The 20,585-nt window shown below is 36.0% G+C and overlaps 1 long non-coding RNA gene across 1 annotated transcript in view; it reads left to right on the top strand.

Annotated features, from left to right (window-relative positions):
- The window catches only part of LOC131689795 (uncharacterized), a 130,549-nt gene extending 110,380 nt beyond the window's left edge, over window positions 1-20,169 (top strand). The window contains exon 4 of the long non-coding RNA XR_009305473.1: window positions 19,670-20,169. This is a non-coding gene — a long non-coding RNA (uncharacterized LOC131689795). The remainder of the gene's footprint in view (window positions 1-19,669) is intronic.
- The last annotated feature ends 416 nt before the right edge of the window (window positions 20,170-20,585 follow it).

Genomic DNA, 20,585 nt, shown 5'->3' with positions numbered 1-20,585 from the left:
GTACCTCTGCTTCTATCGTATATCTAGTCTTTTAAAATATTTCTAGTTTCTTTAGTTTGAATAAAATTGCATTAATGTTTTGTTGTATTTCGATCTGAATTTCTTGTTTTGGATGTAGATGTTGATGCATTTCTCTTAGTATTAATATAAAAAATATTTTCAAATTTCAAACAAATCCTAATTATTATCCCATATTTAAAAAACAATAATTGTAAAGTAAAGATATTAGTATCTGAAGAGAAAAATTGTTGAAGATTGTTGTACATCAAGAATTTCAGACATATGTAATTTGTTCGCGAGACACATACATGGTTAATCTTAGGTTTTGGTTTGTTCCAAACTTTCGAGTAGGTAATACGACCCATACTACCCGCGTGATCCGCCGACCCTGAGCCTTGCGACAACTCGGACGGAGAAGTTGGGGTTCCGCTTGAAATAGCTGGCCACTTTGTTTGTCGTTTTTGCGGCGTCCGGTTTCCGATTTCCCTCCGATTCAGTCTCCCTGGTTGTCGACAAACGTTGGTGACCGTTGATTTGGTCACATTCAATAATTTCGCCATCTTGGGGAACAAGTAGTTCGGATTTTCGCGATGCGCATGCAAAATTTGGCTTCGTTGCCATTTTCATACCCGAAAAGTAAATGTCAAAATCAAACAGTAGACATACTGCTAAACGCTTACATCTTTCAAATGAGAGGCATCCAATGAAAACATACTTCTAGTTAAAGTTGATCAATTTTTGATCGTAACACTCTTTAGGCACGAAAACGTCATCGAAAGCTAGTAATTCCATTTGACTGTCTTTTAGGGGCATTACTGTGCGTCACAAACAAACCACAGCAATAACCATTAATCAATAATGTTGCTCTACCTCGCGAATATAAAAAAAAACACCTTTCGACAATCCTATACACGGAAGTAAATACTTACGCCCAAACTCTACCAACATGCCCAGTCTCCACCATGCTGAGCCCTAATGACCGGGGCTGTCATCCGAGCTTCCGAAAACGCAAATACTAACGATAGTTTGCTTATCAAGGACCGTCAAGCCGCTAGCTATTATCCATCCAGAGGGTGCCGCACGAGACAAGGTTTCATCGGAAACCACCCACCGGCATGGTGTGTGTCTGTGTAGCAAAAAAGAGTCAATGAACCGAAACAGTCGCTGTTGCGTGATTGGGATTGATTTCCTTTCGGACGGCAAATAGAGTGGGAGAGACAGACAGACAGAAAGACAGAGATTGTTTAAACGGAAGAAGAAAAAAAAACTGTTGACAACACCAACTATAGATGTAGATCGGTTACACGACACGAAAGTGTTCCTCCGTGACCACAACAAAATGGCTTGAATGGCGGTTGAATGGTTTTTGAAACGCGACCTCAAGTTTGCGTGGGATTTCTAAATCCAAATCGACGGAAGACTTATGAACAGTGACGAATCAATTTATAATAATGGGCATAACGATGTGAGAATGTGGTTCGAAAATTAAAGAAAGATAAATTGAGAGATAGGAAAGCAATTTGATTAATTTAATTTAATAGTTTTTATATTTTATCGGATTATTTCAAATAGCAAGTCGAAACTTAGAGTTTTTTAGAAGTTTTCGATACCGTGTAGGTTGATGACCATTGACCATGTAGTCGTTTTACGTTGAACTAATAGAGAAAAATTATTCAGACTTATGTCTGAATGACGTTTAAGGTTCAACCGAGAACGCATCCAAAAGCGGCAATCTTGGAAAACGAAAAAAGCAGTTTTTTCAGTGTATTCGGGACAATATCTTCACAAAAATGTCCCGAATACACTGAAAAAACTGCTTTTTTCGTTTTCCAAGATTGCCGCTTTTGGAGGCGTTCTCAGTTGAACCATAAACGTCATGTTATGTCTGAATAATTTTTCTCTGTTAGATCAACGTAAAACGACTACATGGTCAATGGTCATCAACCTACACGGTATCGAAATCTTCTAAAAAACTCTAAGTTTCCACTTGCTATTTCAAATAATCCGATAAAATATAAAAACTATTAAATTAAATTAATCAAATTGCTTTCCTATCTCTCAATTTATCTTTCTTTAATTTTCGAACCACATTCTCACATCGTTATGCCCATTATTATAAATTATAAATAAATAAATTACAACGGTGTAAGAAACAAAATGCATTTTTCGTTTTCCAAGATGGCCGCTTTTCCAAGCGTTCACAGTTAAACCACAATGCTTGTCTTCGAATCACAATATTGATTCTCATTTTTATATTACCCATTTGAACTGCTTAACACCATGACTCGGAACATCTACACACCCAATAAAATCAAGACGACCAGCATTTACGTCGAAATTTCAAACTAATCGATTTTGCGGTGAGATTAATTCACCTCATAAACGGGTCAATAAAATTTAATCGATTCCAATTTTTCCGCAGCAAAAAATTACTTTCGCACTACATTGGCTACCCTGTCGGTGAAATGCTGACGTTAAGTACTTTCACTTAACCTCCGCCGCCGGCAGTCCATTAAAATTGATACATCATGCAAAAGAAAAAAAAACGAATCAGAATCATAAGTCGATTGCCCCTCGAAGACATCGATCAATGCCCAGCGCTGGAAGACGTCGACGTAAAACTTTCTCAGCTGCTCTGCTTTGTAAGCGAAACTGTCGGATTTGCATATTATATGCAGCTGCATTTCCGCCATTTTTGATAATATGAGGTAGTGTATGTGCTAAATTGTAGGGTGGGATAGCGTAAATCTTCCTTCTGTCGAAACACCATCTGTCGAGAGTAGAAAAATGAAAGTTATTACTATGATGTTTTTGGATAAATATTATCATTCGTGACGTGCAATCTTAGATTAATTTTTTTTTAAATCATCGGCTACCTACGCATTCAAATGAACAACCCATTATATATTTGAAATAATAAGAAGCTATAATTTTGGTACTTGACTTATCTAACCAGCACGTATTCCACTTCATCTCGCCACCCTAGTGCACGGTATGGTGGATGGATTGAACGAATTTCGGAATCGCCATACAGTTTTCCAAATGCAAATTAACCAACTGCCGGCCGGCCGGCTGGCCGGTCCGTCAACCAGTCTGCCAACATCGTGTCCAGCGGCTTAATGTCAAGGCTAAGGCATTATTTCTTCCAACAGCTTAAATCATGCTGATGGTAATCAGTAAGCTGAACCAAAAACAAAAAAAACTAAACTGGAAGCTGACTAGTGCGAAATTCCACTGGCACATTTTAGCGCGACTGGACGGGGTTTAGTCGATAGTAGGTCTTTTCGGTGGGATACATATAGATAGAAATTTGAGAAATTATAAACTACAAATTGATGGAAGCTTTGGCCGGAAATGTTCAATTAGCTACTTCGACACTGTTGGGGAGATCACTAGTTTTCGCCTTTCGGCAATAACATTTTACCCAGAAAACAAATCGTTTGATTTAACATTCATAGCGGATATGTGTGAAACGTTTTATTGGACAGCATTCCCGTGTACGAATCCCTGATAGAGATATTACTTTAGGAGACAAAGAGTGCGAGCGATTTAATCCCTGATTCATTCTAGTTCCAATCAGGAATGCTAAAGAATTCAGCTTCAGTTAACCACCTTTCCGCTCCAATACACATATCAATCGGTCAACAATAGCCAACCGCAATGATAACCCTAATTGGCCACCCGTAGATTCGATGTTTTTTGTTGTCCAACTGCTCTCGAGTGTCCTTCGCTACCGTCACATCACGCTGGCCGTGACGTTAACAAGCCTGCCGGAACAGGGAGTTGATTAATGTCCTCTGTAGTCAGCCTTTCTTAGGTTTTATTGTGACTGGAAGCACTTAGTTGACAATAGTCACACGTGCCTATTATGTTCAGTGGCACTTATCGGCATAAGAGGTGACGAATGGCAATCAATGATGTCACTCGGAAATCGATGGTGAATGTATTCAACCGAGTAGGAATTATAATAAAAGGCGTTCATTATTGCTTGATGTAATATAATTCAAACTCACAGTGTTTTTTAGTCTACCCTAAAGACTGTCAATACATATTAGGGTGGGGCAAAATAGTTTGTTGTCAGAACAGAATATTTTTGTTTCCTTTTAGAGTCCCATATAACTATGCAAAATTAGGGGTCGATGGGTTAAGGCTTGGTTTTTCATATTGCATTTCAAGTTTGTTTGCCGTAAATTTGGAAAAAATCTGCTTATCGGCCTTTAGTTTTTTCCCAAAGTATGTAAAGTAACTTTTTAACGTAAAAATATAGCTTCTTAAGTTGAGATTAAAATCATGTACTGCTGAGCAAGTTCTCGAGGTTTTCTCCGTTTGTAAGAAGTATGCTGTCACCTTTCCAAGCTGGAATTGGTTTCAGAGGTTTCTTAAGAAACTTAGAAAGTTGTCAGAAAGGTTTAGAACATGGCTTGATTTGTTAAACTTTTTTCGCAAATTTTCAATTGTTAAGAGTATGAATCTATACTTAATTTCTTCTTGTAGATCCTGACAGATGAATTTCATAGCAGGATCGCGAGAACGTTGATACTGACATCTTCGAACATTCTTCAAGCGAATCAGGAGTTGAAGATTGTCGCAATAATAGGAGTAATAAATTTTATCTGTGTTGTTGGTATTGATAAATTTCTAGCATCAATTATAGAATCACTTAAATTTTTGTATTCTGTAAATCATGATATTAATAAACATTTATCTCAATATGAGTTTTGTACCTTACACAGTTCGCTTTGTAATAATTAAACACTGACCTAATGGGATTGGAAAGTGATTCTTCAGATAGTGAAAAAGTTATTGGAAGGTGATCAGAATTAAAGTCAGCATGTGTAATCAATTTGCTACGAATGTGATTTTTATCTGTCAAAACCAAATCAATTGTTGATGGATTCCTTACGGACGACTAACACCTAGGTCCATTCAGGAACAAAACTGAATAATAACTAGCAGAGCAATCACTAAAAAATAGTTGGAATTGCTTTGAGCATTAATTCGCCAATTATAAAGAATTTCTACCGATTTCTTGTAAATCTTCTTTCAAGAAATCAGGTTGCTCGCTAGGTCATTGAAAATGTTAATACGGGTCATTTAAAGGTTGAACAATTCGTCTTCGTGCGTTTTTAATGAACGAGTAGTTTAATAAATTGAAATGATTTAGAGGTTACGTACCTTTTTAGTTTTCAAAAAATCGATTTTTTTATTACTTTATCTGAAAGTACAACTCCTTGAAAATATTTTCCCAAATTTTCACAGATCCGAGAAATAGATCGATAGCTACAGCGCTTCGAAGCGCGCTTCGTCTACCAAGAGCAGTGGTAACTTCAAATTTTAAACTTGATTATCTCGAAATGTCATTTTCCAACAATGGCTTTTTTGTGATCAGGATTTCCGACAAATTTCTTAACCGATCTTCTTCTTTCTTAACCGATCTTCAATTGATTGTAATTAGTTTTTCTCGTACCTTAACGATTTCTTTTTTATGCATAATTTTTCTAAGGGTAAGACTTTTTTAATGCAATTTTTAGAGCTTAAAGCATCGATTTTTAGGGGAAACGTACCCGAATGCAGGAAAAAATATTATATATTCGACTAATCGTTAAGGTACGCGGAATACTCCTATGCTAATGGAATTTTTTGAGTGTTGGGATTTTAGTTGATCTATTGGTTTTCAATCGTGATCACCGCTAGCCTCCTAAATTTAAAAGGATTTCGGGGAAAAAGCCATAATTCTGGCAATTATTAAGATATTTTTATAAACTAATGCTTGTTTTTCACTGAAAAATGTACTACCAAATTTTTATAACTTTAATGTAATAAAATTATTACTTTATGCCTTTAAGTAAATTCAAACTTTCTTAATTTTTTCGCAAAAAGGTATGTTACCCCTAAAAGCCATTATTGAACTACAAATTCATTACAATTTTGTTAGCAAATTTCTATCCAGTTTGAAAAGCTTCGAACGTGATGCTAGAATTTAGCATTGCAGTCATCAATTGAAACATTGATTGCTGCAAAAAATAATCAATTTTTCTTCTATAATGCTACCTAGATCGATTGGAACCGAGGAAGCGTTGCGTGGAAATGAAATTGGAGACATGGTAGTTGTCGTTTATTTTTGTCTCGTTATCTGCCACTGAAGCATTACGCACTATTGTAGGATGCTGTGACTGATATAGAAAATCTTTGTATAGGTAGAGAAATTCTATATTGAATTTGATGAACACGCTTGAGGGGTTACACCACTGTAGAGCACGAAAAAATAGGATTTATTCGAGAATTTTTCTTGACGCAATAAAGAGGTGAATCGAGATCTTGTTAAATGGGATTTATAACATAAATATTGAATCACACAAAATAATTTTAGTAATTTCATCATAAGATGGTGGCTGTGCAGTATTATCCCCCATGCAAGTTTTTTTCGGAAGGGTTCTACGGCCGGAAATCTATCTCCCGTATTTTTTTCCTAGAGCCAAAAACTGAAGTTTTTCTGATTCCTTATGTCAATAGCAAGCGACGCACGTAGGATTTTTTTTCGATATTTTGATTTTTCGCAAAATAGCACACTTTTGAGTGAAAAAACGCCGAAAATGTCATAAAAATCGACACAAAGTTAATTAAAAAAACTTAAGCAACAAAAAAATAAAATCCTACGTCGCTGTAGAAATCAATTTTGAATAAACTATGAAAACTTCAAAGCGATCAAAAATCATTTGCTCGAGTTTCATTTCCAGCCATGTCCTTTAGCCGCACGAGTTAGCTAAAACGTTCTTTAGGGTAATTTGGGGACAGATGCCGCACATTTCTAAAAATCGATCCTGCATCAAAGTAAACCATTCAATTTTTGATGAAATCATTTTTGTCAATTGCGTTAAGTTACTAAAATACTGTGAAATGGTTTTTGCCATGAAAAAAAATTCATTGAATTTCCACGAACATTTTAAAAAAAGGTCATTGCGGGAAAGATGCCGCACCGTGGTCACAAACTGAAAAATGATGAATAAAAGTATTTTTGAACTCTCGTTGATGTTTTTGTGATTAGGTGTGTTCAGCTGAGTTTCATGAAGTTTGATTACACCAATAAATCGGCTAGGGCCTTAACTTTTCTTTAGAGGGTACTACCATTTTTAGAAATATTGTTTTTATCCAATAATCTAAAAATATTTCTATCTAAAAAAATTGTGTAACGGGAAAGTTAGAGTAATTTAATTAAGGGTACTATTTATCTATATGTTTGTACGAGCGATATATATCTATGTGTTGGTTGAAGTTCCTTAAAAGCAGTGTTTGGCTGTTTCTCCCAACAATGAATTTATATGACTTTGGTTTGTTCTTGAAAGATTCATTTTGAAAATGCATCAATTCGTTGAAATTTTCGTTTTTATCCCAATATTGACATCACTACAAATCAATGCGTTCGCGAAAATTAGTACCTGGAAAATTAAAGAATAAACCGAAGTAATTAATACTTAGATACATATCGCTCGTTTAAATATATAAATAATTAGACACATAATCCTATGTGACACTGTGTTAGGTCCGTTAGTTTGTGGATTCACATTACCTGTCGCAAATGATCATTCAATGACATTCCGAGGCAAAAAAATACATTTTAGCTACATATCCTCCGCCATCGAGTGCGGCATCTGACCCGCAATTTTGATGCGGCATCTGTCCGAATTGTAGGAGAGAGATGCCGCACGAAGACATTTTTCTCTGAAATTATGGATGACCGTGCTCATGTTTAGAATGCCTTCTAAAAGGTCCCAGCTAATCAACTAATACATAATTTACCAAAAAAAACGAACAATTAAAAATTTAAGTAATTTTAATGCAGTGCTGAAAAATTTTCGGCATTCCGTGATGCAACTGAATGCACATAATCATTAATAAAATTTTCGTGAGTTAATAATAAGGATTATTTTACATCGCCAGTGTTGTAAATCTTCGAAAGACAAACTCACAAATTTCATATCACCTTATAAAAATGATCCTATATACGAGAAGTAGAGCGTGCGGCATCTCACCCGACGCGGCACCTCTCCCGAAATTACCCTATATAATGCTTTCGCGGGGGCGTGTGAGTTCCGTTTGCCTTTCTCTTCGTAAGAATAACATGTCAAGAAGGAAAACGAAGACTGCATATTAAGAAGACTGGCAACTCTGTACTGAATCTGGAGACAGTAACAGCAATGCCACTTGCAGGTAAAGGTAGTACTTCCCATAGTGATGCACATACACATATACACTTTTACATTAAGCTTCTTCCAATACAAGCGCTGTAACCTCTGTCGCTCCTCGTTTGTATGGGGAAAGGAAAGAGATACAGTCTTCTTAATATGTAGTCTTCGAGGAAGGCCAAGTAAATTCTTCTATTCGTCAGATATTTCGTCCAAACTTTGACCTTGCGATAACCCTTTCAAGACAGCCTTGAATAGTCTACCTATTCTAAAATCATATGAATAACATTTATTTAACTTCTCCGTGAGATACTGAAAACGGCGTTTGTGACCAATTATTCCATCCGCTGAAGTTCAACATTATCCTATGCGACCAATCTGAAAAAAGGCTTTTACATCCCAAAAGAACGTTGAAAGCTCAGTTCGAAAGGCTCTGAAGTCGGAGATCATCACTGTTATCGGCAAGGAGATTTCTTGTCATTGGCAATACGTACAATGCATGGAAATTTACTAATTTCTTCAGCTTCACATTCGGATAAAACATCGAATGAGTTGCTACAATCAATTTGATTTTCATGTGGAGAAGTTAACCATTTTAGTTTCTTATTGATATTTGGCACACGGTCTTTCTGGGACAGGACTCAGACATGTTGGAAGAATTTAAGATTTCTATAGGCTGAATTATTCTTGACAACGATCGAGTCTTGAAAAAGACAGATTGAGTCGAAAATGTAGGTAGCCTTGGGAAAAAGTGTTGCTGTTAAAAACTCGCCCTTTTTTAAACTTGTGGAAATGTGCTGTAAGCTGAACAAACTCGATCAACGTTCTATCATGCTGTATAAACTTTAAGAGTTTTTTACTCAAATAAAAGAAGCGAACGCTTAGCAATAGTTAACTGCTACCTACGAAAACTGTCTAATGCGAGAGAGAGAGAGAGAGAGAGAGAGAGAGAGAGAGAGAGAGAGATAGATAGAGAGAGATAGATAGATAGAAGGATAGATAGATAGATAGATAGATAGATAGATAGATAGATAGATAGATAGATAGATAGATAGATAGATAGATAGATAGATAGATAGAGAGAGAGAGTGAAAAAAATAGCCCATATACTGTGCTGAGTTACCGAAACTAACAAGGTGTCGTAAAGTGATCACCGTCCCTACAAAGTCTGAAAAGACATTCAGCACGTTCCAAAAGGACCCTTGAAGTAATTGAACTTCAATTTGATTGCTTATTTGCTGGCGAACACATACATACATACCGCCAACTTAGCCCGGGGCTGGGGTAAGTTGACGGGTTTTCCGCGTCACATACTTTTGTCTATAAAAACAAAAATAATGCAACAAACACTTTGATAGAACTCAGAGATGTTGCCAATAGTCTGCCATTTTATGCAACTCAAAATGGGAAAAATAAAAAAAGACCGCCAACTAGCCCCAGTCTCCCCTAAAATTCTACGTACGTTGCTGGAGAAAGCAATTTTGAATATACTATGAATATTTCGTAACGATAAAAAATCATCTGTTGTTCGAGTTACATTTCCGACCAGCTCAAAAAGTGATTTCGAGAAAAATTCCGTCAAAGTTTTTAGTACACTCTTGGCATACATAAAGGGATTGCGGTAGAATTGAAAATTTGAACATTTTTATTTCATAGTCGCCCTCCATATTTTGTCATATCATTTTTTAGACCCTAAAGCAAATTTTAGGCCAATAAAAAAATTCAATTTTTTTTTATAAGGCAGTGATGTAACTGGAAGTAAATTATAATGTTTCACAGTAAATATTGTCGGTGTGAAGTACCCTAGTAACATTTGTGGTTTTATAGCACTCCTGAAGATCTCCTTAAAACTTATAATGTACTTGTAGTGCGCTATAAAACTATAAATGCTACTTGGATAAGAGCGAACTAAGTAACAGAGCCTCAAACATTGAGATAATGCACAGTATTTTAAAACGTTGTTTTTGCGCCCAAAATTAATAGCGTCTAACTTGTTAATTTTAGAAGTATAGTTTGTTCGGAGAAGTTATTACCTTTAAGATTGATATATAGGAATACAACGTTCAATTATTGCGAATAGTTTACCTATAAGTGATATACAAAATTTATTTCCAAGCTAATTAAGATAGAAATTTTGTGTTTTCAGCATTTTTTATGTAAGACCCCTTAAAATTTGTTTTTTAATGATAACGTTTTTAGTTATTCTCCTACTTTCTTGATATCTTCCACAACGAAGAAGACTATACGTAATAGTTGAAATACTAGTATCGATTGATGGTGAAAAAAACAGTTCTTCATTATTATTATAGAGAAATTAAAAGGAGAACATCTGTCTTAACAGGATTAATTCTACAATGTGTGTCGGTATCGAAACACGTATTTTTGCGGAACAAAGTAACTTTCGATTTGTTGAATTTAAAAAGATACGATAATAATATAATAATCAATCCGATGATATGGAACCACTTTTGCTCCCAATCGGGTAGTCTTCGGAAAAAATCTCAGGAGACCAAAAAAATAGAAAAGGTAAATAAAAGGTGTTTTAATTAAAATAATTCTCAAATATCGTGAACATCACGCTAGGAAGATATTCCGGCAAAACATAAACGAAGAACTGATGCATTGATGTATCAAATGATTTTCAGATGACGCCAAAGCTCTTCTGCTGGAGTAAATGATTCATGAGCCAACCTGACACTGAAGACGATTGTCTCAATTCAATTTTTTCTCGTTGACCATGACTACATCGTCGATCACCACTTTGTGCGTGGATACATATACGCGTTGATCCTGCGTCGAATGGTGCGTTAAAGCTTTTGAAATTTTTAGAATACTAAGTGGTTTCTCTCTGATCTGGAAAATCACATACGGTCCGACCGGTATCGATAGGTATGTTTTCAAACAGGTTTGACGACGATTCTTGTTCTGCATATATTTTACAAAATGTTGGGTATTTTAGAGGAAATCCTTTATGCATAGGTCTAGAGCCCGGCGCAAAAGAGGAACGCAAAGAATGAAAAGACAGCGTCGCTACGTAGTTTACGTCAAATTAAATTTTTAGGAGTGTGTATTTACTTGACAAAGGAATAATAAATCCAGATATGCTCAGTCAAACTTTAAAAAAGTTATCGTAAACCATAAAAACTTATTATCATGACGATTAAAAAGTTTTCAACATTAGGGTCATTCACCTCACTTTTTTTTATTTAAAAAATGCTGGGATCTGAACCCAAACGAGCTGCGTACAAAGTGATCCTACCAACTACACTATGCTCGTCCTTCACCCATTTGGCACATGAATTATTACTTGGATTAAAGCCATTTCCAAAAAATTTTACAACTTTCAACCGTTGAGATAAAGAAACGTACAGATCATCTAACAACGGACAGTGAAACTTGATCAACAAGTAAGACGGAACTGAGTTAATCAATCATATGAAACCAAACTCTGAAATGATTAACATGCTAGTTGTGTGTGATATCCCTACAAGTCAACCCAATTTGATCAGTGGCACACGCACGCATGATGGCCAGTTTCTGCGATAATATTATCATTCATTTCAACTATACCAACAACCGACGGATGGCACCGCACTCGAACCTCCAGAACGTCGCAAGCGTATGTATACATTTCGAGACCGTAATTTATTCTCATTCTTTTTATGGGCCACTATGTCACATCAAAGACAACAACCGAGGACATATGCATATACGCATGCCACGGAACACATTTCGGGCCCGTTGACGCGCTGCAACAATAGACGAGAGGAAGGAAGTGTTATCGCATAAAACTATTATAGTTAGTATGTTGTACATATATGGAGTCTAACTCTAATTAGTCATTAAAAAGATATTATGGGTGTCGTGACGTGAATCTCTTGTGGATTGATTTTAAGCCAGTTTTGAGAAGCGTGGCCATATGTAGCTAACAGGTGTGGATTACCCAAATGGCAGCTCATAAACTCGTGACTGCGGAGCGACCATAGAATGAATGCGTTATGGCAATGCTACTGTTGAATAATGGGAACATATTAATAAGGAAATTTCAATTCTTGAGAATTGTTGGATTGCTTTTCACTGTGGTCACCGCTCCGTGGAAAGTAGTTAGGTGCATTCGACGAAGATTGCGTGTACAGCCGTCTACTTGAATTCACTTTTATTGTTTCATAGTAAATAACGACTGGAACCTTGGACGTGGAATATGTGCATTAGTGCTCACGATACTATCCGACGGTTTGCATGACTCGAACGTCTCACGTCATCGGGGTCCATTTTGCATATTTTGCGACCGAAATCGTAACCACTCGGAATCGTATGAAACGTGAAAGAAATCGAGGTGCATAAATTATCCTGTATTTCAATTGCGTCACCTCCTCGTACATACGACGGGACACAAAGTAATAGAACACTTTGCACGTCACCTTGCTCGTGTGTAAGATGTTCGGGCAAGATAAATCATTCGCTTCTTCAGGGAAAGGAAGGAGGGAGCTCACGTCAGTAGTGAGCGGATTTGATGCATTTCATACAATCGAGTAAGTTTAACTTAATTGAAAGTGTGCTAGAAGGACGCTAACTGATCTAGATCAATTAGACGAGAGTGGAGAACAAGTAGATTAATAGTAAGATATTATCACATTGAGTGACTCAATTTACAGTGCGGCTATAATTAAAGCGAACTAGAGCTATAACTTCTACGGAATGTAGTTTTTATATGAGGCAGTTTGACCTAGGGCGAGTAGTAAATGTTATGCTCTCGCGATATGAGACCCGTTAGCATTCAGTTTCATGTTCAAATTTTGTACTCATTGTCTCCTAATCAAAGCGTTTAAATCGGAGCATTTTTTATCAACAATCTTTTTGATGGGAATCTTGTATATTTCAAACATATGGAAACTACATGCCAACTATCTGTTAACTAGGTAAAGGATAAAATTATCAAGATCTCTGACCGAAAATAATGAAATTATTGTTTTAACATCGTAATATTAGCTGTAATAAATATTACGTCTAGCAGTCTCAATCAAATAAACCTACATTTAGCAGAGCCGTAGTTCCATTTCCGCCCGATAAAACTACCCAAAATAAACACCAAGGGCGGCGGTTGCCTCAATTAATGCACTGAAGCACTGATTAATGGCTCCCGACTGATAAATTTATTTGCCCTATTCCGAACGTGGAAACACTTTTTCTCTTTAATTTTATGGATCAAAACTCCCCTATGATCAAGCTCCAGCATATGGCCTTCGTTCGAATTGTCTTTTGCGGTTACCGCCGAAGTCGCGTGCTTCGCAGGGCTGCTTTCAAACGGTATGGGTTAGTACCTATATTCGTTTCACCAACCACACAGCACAGCAGAGGAAATGTCATAACAATGAAAGCCATTAAACCTCGACCCGGACGCCGCAGGGTGCATTTGCCATCGGGTTCACCATCAGGACCGGGAAGCGGAAAACGGAAAATGAGCGGGGAACCCGGTTCGTTTTGCCCTGATCCGGGTTAAATTGGTTGAAGTTCAATGAATATGGAGCTGCAGTGGGACTTTTTTGGGCAATCGAATTTGAAGGAAGACATGTTTCTCTTGTATCATTCGTCGCATACCAGCACTGAGTCAACCACTGTACTGCACTCACTGACGTTCGCGTGGGACGGAAACATAAATTAACGGCTTTGTCGATGGTATGTTTTTTTGCGGGAATCGGAGTGGATACAACCAGTTTTGGGAAGTGTTAACATTGCTTGCTCGGATCCATACCGTTATTTCGTAGAATTGTTACTGGGTCACGGTATTTTTGTATGCAACTATATTATTAAATAAAGTAATGATTTATAAATCTTGCTTTTTTCGACTCCCTTTTTTTCGTTTACATATTTTAGAATTTTTACTTAGAGCTTCCATACCGGGAATTTTTTTTCCAACAATCCCAGGATTTTTGCAGTACCCGGGATTTTCTAATCCCGGGAAATTATATTTATTCGTTCCCGGGATTTCGGAAATTCCAGGATTTTTTTATATTTTTTCAAAGGAACTTAAGTAGAGAATATTTTGATCAAAACTTCATCGAAAAGGGTAGTAATTACTGATATTACTGTTCTTGAGATATATCTTAACAAATTTTAACAGGTGAACATAGCTCTAATCGCAATAGAAAATTTGTTAACTGAATTTTTATATTGAAAAGAATTTCAAAACCAAGAAAAAGTACTACTAATTTTTCTTGATTTTGATATACTTTTCTATATAAACATCCAGTTAACAAGTTTTCTATTGCGATTAAAGCTATGTTCACCTGTTAAAACATGTTAAGATATGTCTCAGGAGCAACATTTGATGATATGTGGGCATGTAGGGCCTATTGAATCAGAGTGTAAGTGATCTTACTATGGAAACATAGCAAAACACGATTTTTTTATTGGAGACACCCCTAAATCATGTCCAACTTAAGTCATTTTTGGCGAAACTTCTTAAATTCACACGTAGAACAAAAATCTGGGCTGACTAATGTATATTTCAAAACTTTTTTAAAATGTGGAGAGGTCTAGTATACAACCTATCTTCTACCGACCGGCTGTATTTTCATGAATGAATTTGTCTGTATCTATTAATTCATATATTCATTACATTCATACATGTAAACATTTTACGCCCTGGGGATGGAAGGTGATAGCTCTAACGAACGTTCTGCGCTTCTAAACTCTTTAACTGCCGCTTTCGGGGATGTAGTATTTTTGCATGGTCACGTGATCTAGATACTCGCACAAATATAAACGGGAAATCAATGGTGGACTTCTCTTCGCATTGCATCGTTCATTCGTTATTCACTCGATTTTGATTCAATCTTCATTCGAAGAGGTGTTGAATTTATTGTAACAGAAACGGATTCTGTATATCACGTTTTTGAACTTGGCGGAGCAACTGAATCATTTATTCAATTTATAAGACATCCAATGAGATACTTTGCATTAAATTGACCAAATACCATTGAAATGCTTTGTCACAAAAACCAACCCTAAGGGTCATTCTACTCCGATCATCTTCCAAAACTCATTTTGATGCAGCTGTCTGTGCAATCCATCGGTTATTAAAACTTAATTTCTTTTACTTTAATAAAACAGTTTTATTTACAATGTTTTTCCTGTATTCCCGGAATACCGGGATTTCCCGAGAAATTAATTATTTATTTCTCGAATCCCGAGAAACTGAAAACCATCGAGAAATAGATGCTCTAATGATAACAATACCGCATTTTCTACATGGTGAATCTGTAACTATTTAATAAAGTGTTTATGCTAACTTAAGCATAGTTACGGCCAAGGGCTAGGCACTTGTATTTATTTTTTTAAATCGTAAAACAATAAATGAGGCAATGACTTTTTTTAAATTTCTCCCTGATCAAAAATAATTTGAACAAGTAACACATCAATTGTCATTTGATTGAATTCGGCTACTCTGAGATCTGGTTCTGGGTTGGATTCTCATATAATCTTTTCCAGGATTCAGTTTCAATATTTCCCAGGCTTTTAAAAGCATCTTGCTTAGCATTTCCACCGAATCTATCTCTACCAGTGGCGGATCCAGGGGGAGTGCCTTGGGGGTCCGGACCACCCCCCGATTTTTTTTACTTGTTGAGAAATTTCAAATTAGTTTAAATTTTATATCCAAATCTTCCAAAATGCGGTAGTTTTCGAGATATTTGGAATTTTGATCCAACAAAAAAGTTAATTCGTGTGATTATGCTCTTTTTAAAAGTTATTCGCGTTACCCAATTCTAAAATGTTGTTTGTTGTTCGTTTGTTTATTAAGGTTTTAACCCCAAGGGTCATTCGCCTTTTTTGATTTCGTATACAATTCAAAAATAATAGATTACAATTCATAAAATAATAGTAAAAAAAATCAAGTATTATTGCTGCTTTCCGCTTCTCGTGTTTATTTTCTTTTTTGGTGGTGAGCAATGAGTAAATCTGACCGGCTTTCAAATGGTTTTCAATATATCCTTGATTTCAAAGAGAAAGTTACAGGAAATGTTATGGGCCTTTTGAAAATGTTGTTATTGCTGATTAAGAAACGCGAATAACTTTTGAAAATGTCGTAAGAAAACAAAAGAATTGTATTGTTAAAACGAAATTTGAAATATCTCGAGAACTACTACATTTCAGAAAATTTTTGTTATGAGCATTTTGATTTAAAATAGCGTTTAAAAGCATATTAAAAAAGAAAATTGTATTTTGACTGCAAATAGTATCAATTATAAAAATATGTCAAAAGTTCTTGTTAGGAAAACTTTTTTATTGAAAGCTTCTCCATGATTCAAATACACTGAAAAAGTTTTTTTACGTCTTTAAAATGATAAACATTAGATTTTTGCCATGGGGGGTAACGCCAATAACTTTTATAAAGGGTATAACCACACGAATTAACTGTTTTTGTTGGAACAAAATTCCAAATATCTCGAAAGCTATCGCATTTTGGAAGATTTTTGTTAAATACATTTTGATTTAAAATAAGACTAAGAATTATATTCTGTAATAATATTAATGTTTTGTATAGGGTAAGGTGGGGCAAATCCGACCTAGTAAATGGTTTTGGCTGTAAAATGCTCATTTTACATCGGATCAAGTCATTTCATATACCAAATTAAAGGTTAGACTCCTGGGCAACTTTCTGTATATAACATTTTATTTGGATCTTCGGAATATCTTGAGATACATGCGTTTTACAAAAATGTTCATTTTTGCTTTTTTCAAAAAAAAACCCCCTATGTTTTTGGTTGATTTAGTGCACATATTACTCAAATTTTATAGTTTTTCAATGATAAATCAATGAATGTTGTGTTATTGAATTGTAACATGAAGAAAATGGAGATCAATTTTAATCTTGGAATGCTAAAATCACGAGCAGTAGCACGTAATGATACTCCCATTTGCATCAGAGCAATTGCTCGACAAATACTATAATCATCACGGTTTTGTGTCTTTCGTTTGTAATTATGAACCATTTTGCATTAAAATAACAAATAATAACAATAAAAATATATTTCAATTTGATAAATAAAAATTTTCTTAGCAAAAAAGCGGTCGGATTTACCCCAATATTTAGAGGTCGGATTTGCCCCACCGCGTAATTTTTCATTTCGATGCAATTAAAAAATATATGAAAAAGGTTGAACTAAATTCATCTATGCACTTTGTAGGACTTAAATCAAAGAATTTAAATCCACTTACATTTATTATGCAATCACTTTAACAATCAGAAATATCCTGTAGTCAATGATGCACAAAAGTCAAATCAAAAGTTGTAAAAACACACTTTTTGTCGCATGAGCATCTCAATGTAGACTAATAAAATGCTGTCATACCACCATTATGATTATTTTCGATACTCTACACGACAACATTGATATTAGTTCGCGTAGTGCTTCTGATTTTTGGTAACAGAGGGGGGTCGGGTTTACCCAACGGTCGGATTCGCCCCACCTTACCCTATCAATTAGTATGAAATTTAAAAAAATGTATAAAATTATTGTTAGAAAACCTTTTTTACTACGGTTCTCCATCATACAATCACATTCAAAATATTTATTTTCTCTTTAGGTTTTTGTTTCTAAAATATAAAAAATCAAAAAAGAAAATTTTTGTTTTTGTGAAAAATGACACAACATTTTTTTCGCACATAAATATTCGTTCCCTGAAACTCGTTCTCAGAAAGTTTTGCTGTATAAAATACAATAATCGAACAAAAAAAAAGAAATTAATGCACGTAGAAATGTTTACGCCCTTTTGAAAAAATTGCCCTTGTATCAAAATATTGCAATTGTCAGAGAAAATAATGGCGATTCATAAATCGAACACAACTTCAAAGTTTTGTTCGAATCGACGATGGTCATATTTTGTGGTCGGCCGGTTTCTCATGGAATCCCTCTAGTACGTAAAAACCTCATTTAATGAAAATCAGTTTTGGTGGTCAAATTTGGTTTGAAAAGATTTAGAGTTTGAAACTTATATAAAATGCAAACTAATTTAAAAATTTTCAACAGGTTCAAAATTTTCGGGAGAGGTCATGTCTCCCAGGACCCTCTTTCTGGACCCGCCACAGTCCAATTCGGTTAAAAATATGCATTGTTATGAGCTTTTCGATTTGCGTGATTCGGGTAAGACGATTCTTATAGCAATAGTAGTTTAGGTACCTCGTTTTTATAGTACAACCAAATACAAATATGTATTTGTATTTGGTACAATGTTTACCTTGTTTTGGTTCTAAAATTATTTCAATTGTCACGCAATGAACAATTGCTATTGTTTGAAGTGAATCACATCGCAAACTTGAAAAACATACATCGAAGATGACGCAACTGAGACACGGTAACACGATCTTACTCTACGAACCGCTCCAGAATAAATGGAAAAAATACCACATACAAATAGACGTAACACTATGAGAACATTAGTGCCTCCTTATAAAGGCCGTCCCAAACACGCATTTGAAAGTGGGTTATCCCTCAAGGTAGGGAACATTTTTTTCACTAGTGGTATATCCCTCGTAAGCTTGCTTATCTGCCAGTGACGCCAGAATCGCATATGCGATGACAGTCCCATATAAAAATATACTTGATTGAAATTATCTTTGAAGCGAGCGAAGAATTGTTTTCGAGTGTTATGTCTGTTCGTCTGTGGTTATACTGCGTTGTGCTTTTCATTAGGGAAAATCAAATCAGGAATTTTTTTTATTATTATGTCAACGGCGTGTACGTGTTCCCGTAACCCATGGCAACCCCACTTAGTTACCGCGATCGTATAACAGAATCTTTTATTTACAATGTACTGTGGAGGACGTCGTGACAATAAGGAATGAAATCAACAATTTACTCAATAATATTTGCTGACGTATATTCAATCAATTTGTGGGTGACAAGATCGAGATTCTACACCGATCGATCGATCAAACTTTAACACTACTGAAGCATCAACTTTATTTATTACGAAAAACCCTAACAATCACAGAACAAATTGCCCTTAATCTCTTCTGTACTATTCCCACCGTTTATCGTTCAATAATTCTAGGGCCCAAACACCGATTTAACCTATGACAGCAGCGTGCAAACATTTTAATTTATAGCAGATCGCAATCAATAGAGTGTCAAGTTCGCCACCGTCGATCGCCGTCGCAGCTGGTTTCTGAATTCATTAGCACTGTTAGCTAGTTTTTCTAGCTTCTCTAGCAACTCATTTCCTCTCCCACGGAAATAGCATTTAATCGTCGCACCGCTATCGACGAAGCCGGTTCGCTGAAGCCGCGTTCCTTTCGTTGATTATTATTGTTACTGATGTGTGATGTGTGTGTATACAAACAAACCCTTCAGTAGTTTAATACCTGTTAACAATCGTACAGATTGAGCTCTAGGTTAATGATTGCTTGTACAGTACTCAGCCGCATTTCATGACTAATCATAAATTATTACTTTACTACTTATTACTTCTCGTTCCCTCCGCAGGTCGTCTACTGGTAACGTTCTGTTCCAGAATTTGAGCACCGAGTCGCTGGTTGTTTGCCATTTGCCTGCCCGGGGGATTGATCATTCACAAGTGGATTGCCGGTTTCGAGTGTTGTGTAGATCCAGCTTGGCAAGTGTTTAAAGTTTTATCGTTCGGAAACTAGCTCAGATTAGTTTGATTAATACGAAGCAATCAGTTTTCGCCAAGGTGAGAAAGGCGTGTGCACAGTTACGAAGAAAAAGTGATAGAAATAGCGCTCTGACGGGAATGTTTTAAGTGTCGAAAAAGTTCGAAAGTAAATACAGAGAAAAAAAGTGTGCTTAATTTGGATGTGATTGAAGGCCACTCAAGTGTTTCGATTTCATACGAAGATACGTTCGAGCAGCAAAACAAACGGATATATTGTTTCTGTGGATTGGTGCAGGAAACCATCAACAACAACTTACTTCGGACGGAATCATCTACGACTGAAAATCTAAAGTAAGTAATAAAATGTATAATTTATTCATCATCAATGAGCGACCCTTTTAGTCTGCCGTGAGCGTGCCGGCAATTATGACGCCCCAAGTGTTATGGTTCTGTTCGTTCGTAGATTTGCGACCAATTGGTTCTGAACAGCCGTACAAGGAAAGCGGTTGATTGTGTGTAAAATTTCAAAAATTGTATAACCGAAACATGCAACCAACGGACCCGTTACGATTTGTAGTCTCACTATTCTCCAGTAAGGTCCCATACCCGTAGCGTGACGAAACGCAGTAAAATTATGCCGGGCTACGTACCCCACCATCGCAGCGCCAAACTGCAGAGGGCCCATAGCTGAGGTCTTTTTCGTACCCCGAAACAATTAAATGGAAAATAATGCGCTTTCTCGGAACCACATCCAACCGGTCTCCAGAATCTGCTTTTATGGCTTGT

This window comes from Topomyia yanbarensis, chromosome 3 (assembly GCF_030247195.1).
Source record: "Topomyia yanbarensis strain Yona2022 chromosome 3, ASM3024719v1, whole genome shotgun sequence".
In the NCBI taxonomy this organism is placed as follows: Eukaryota; Metazoa; Arthropoda; class Insecta; order Diptera; family Culicidae; genus Topomyia; species Topomyia yanbarensis.
This window is presented reverse-complemented; position numbering and strand designations above follow the sequence as displayed.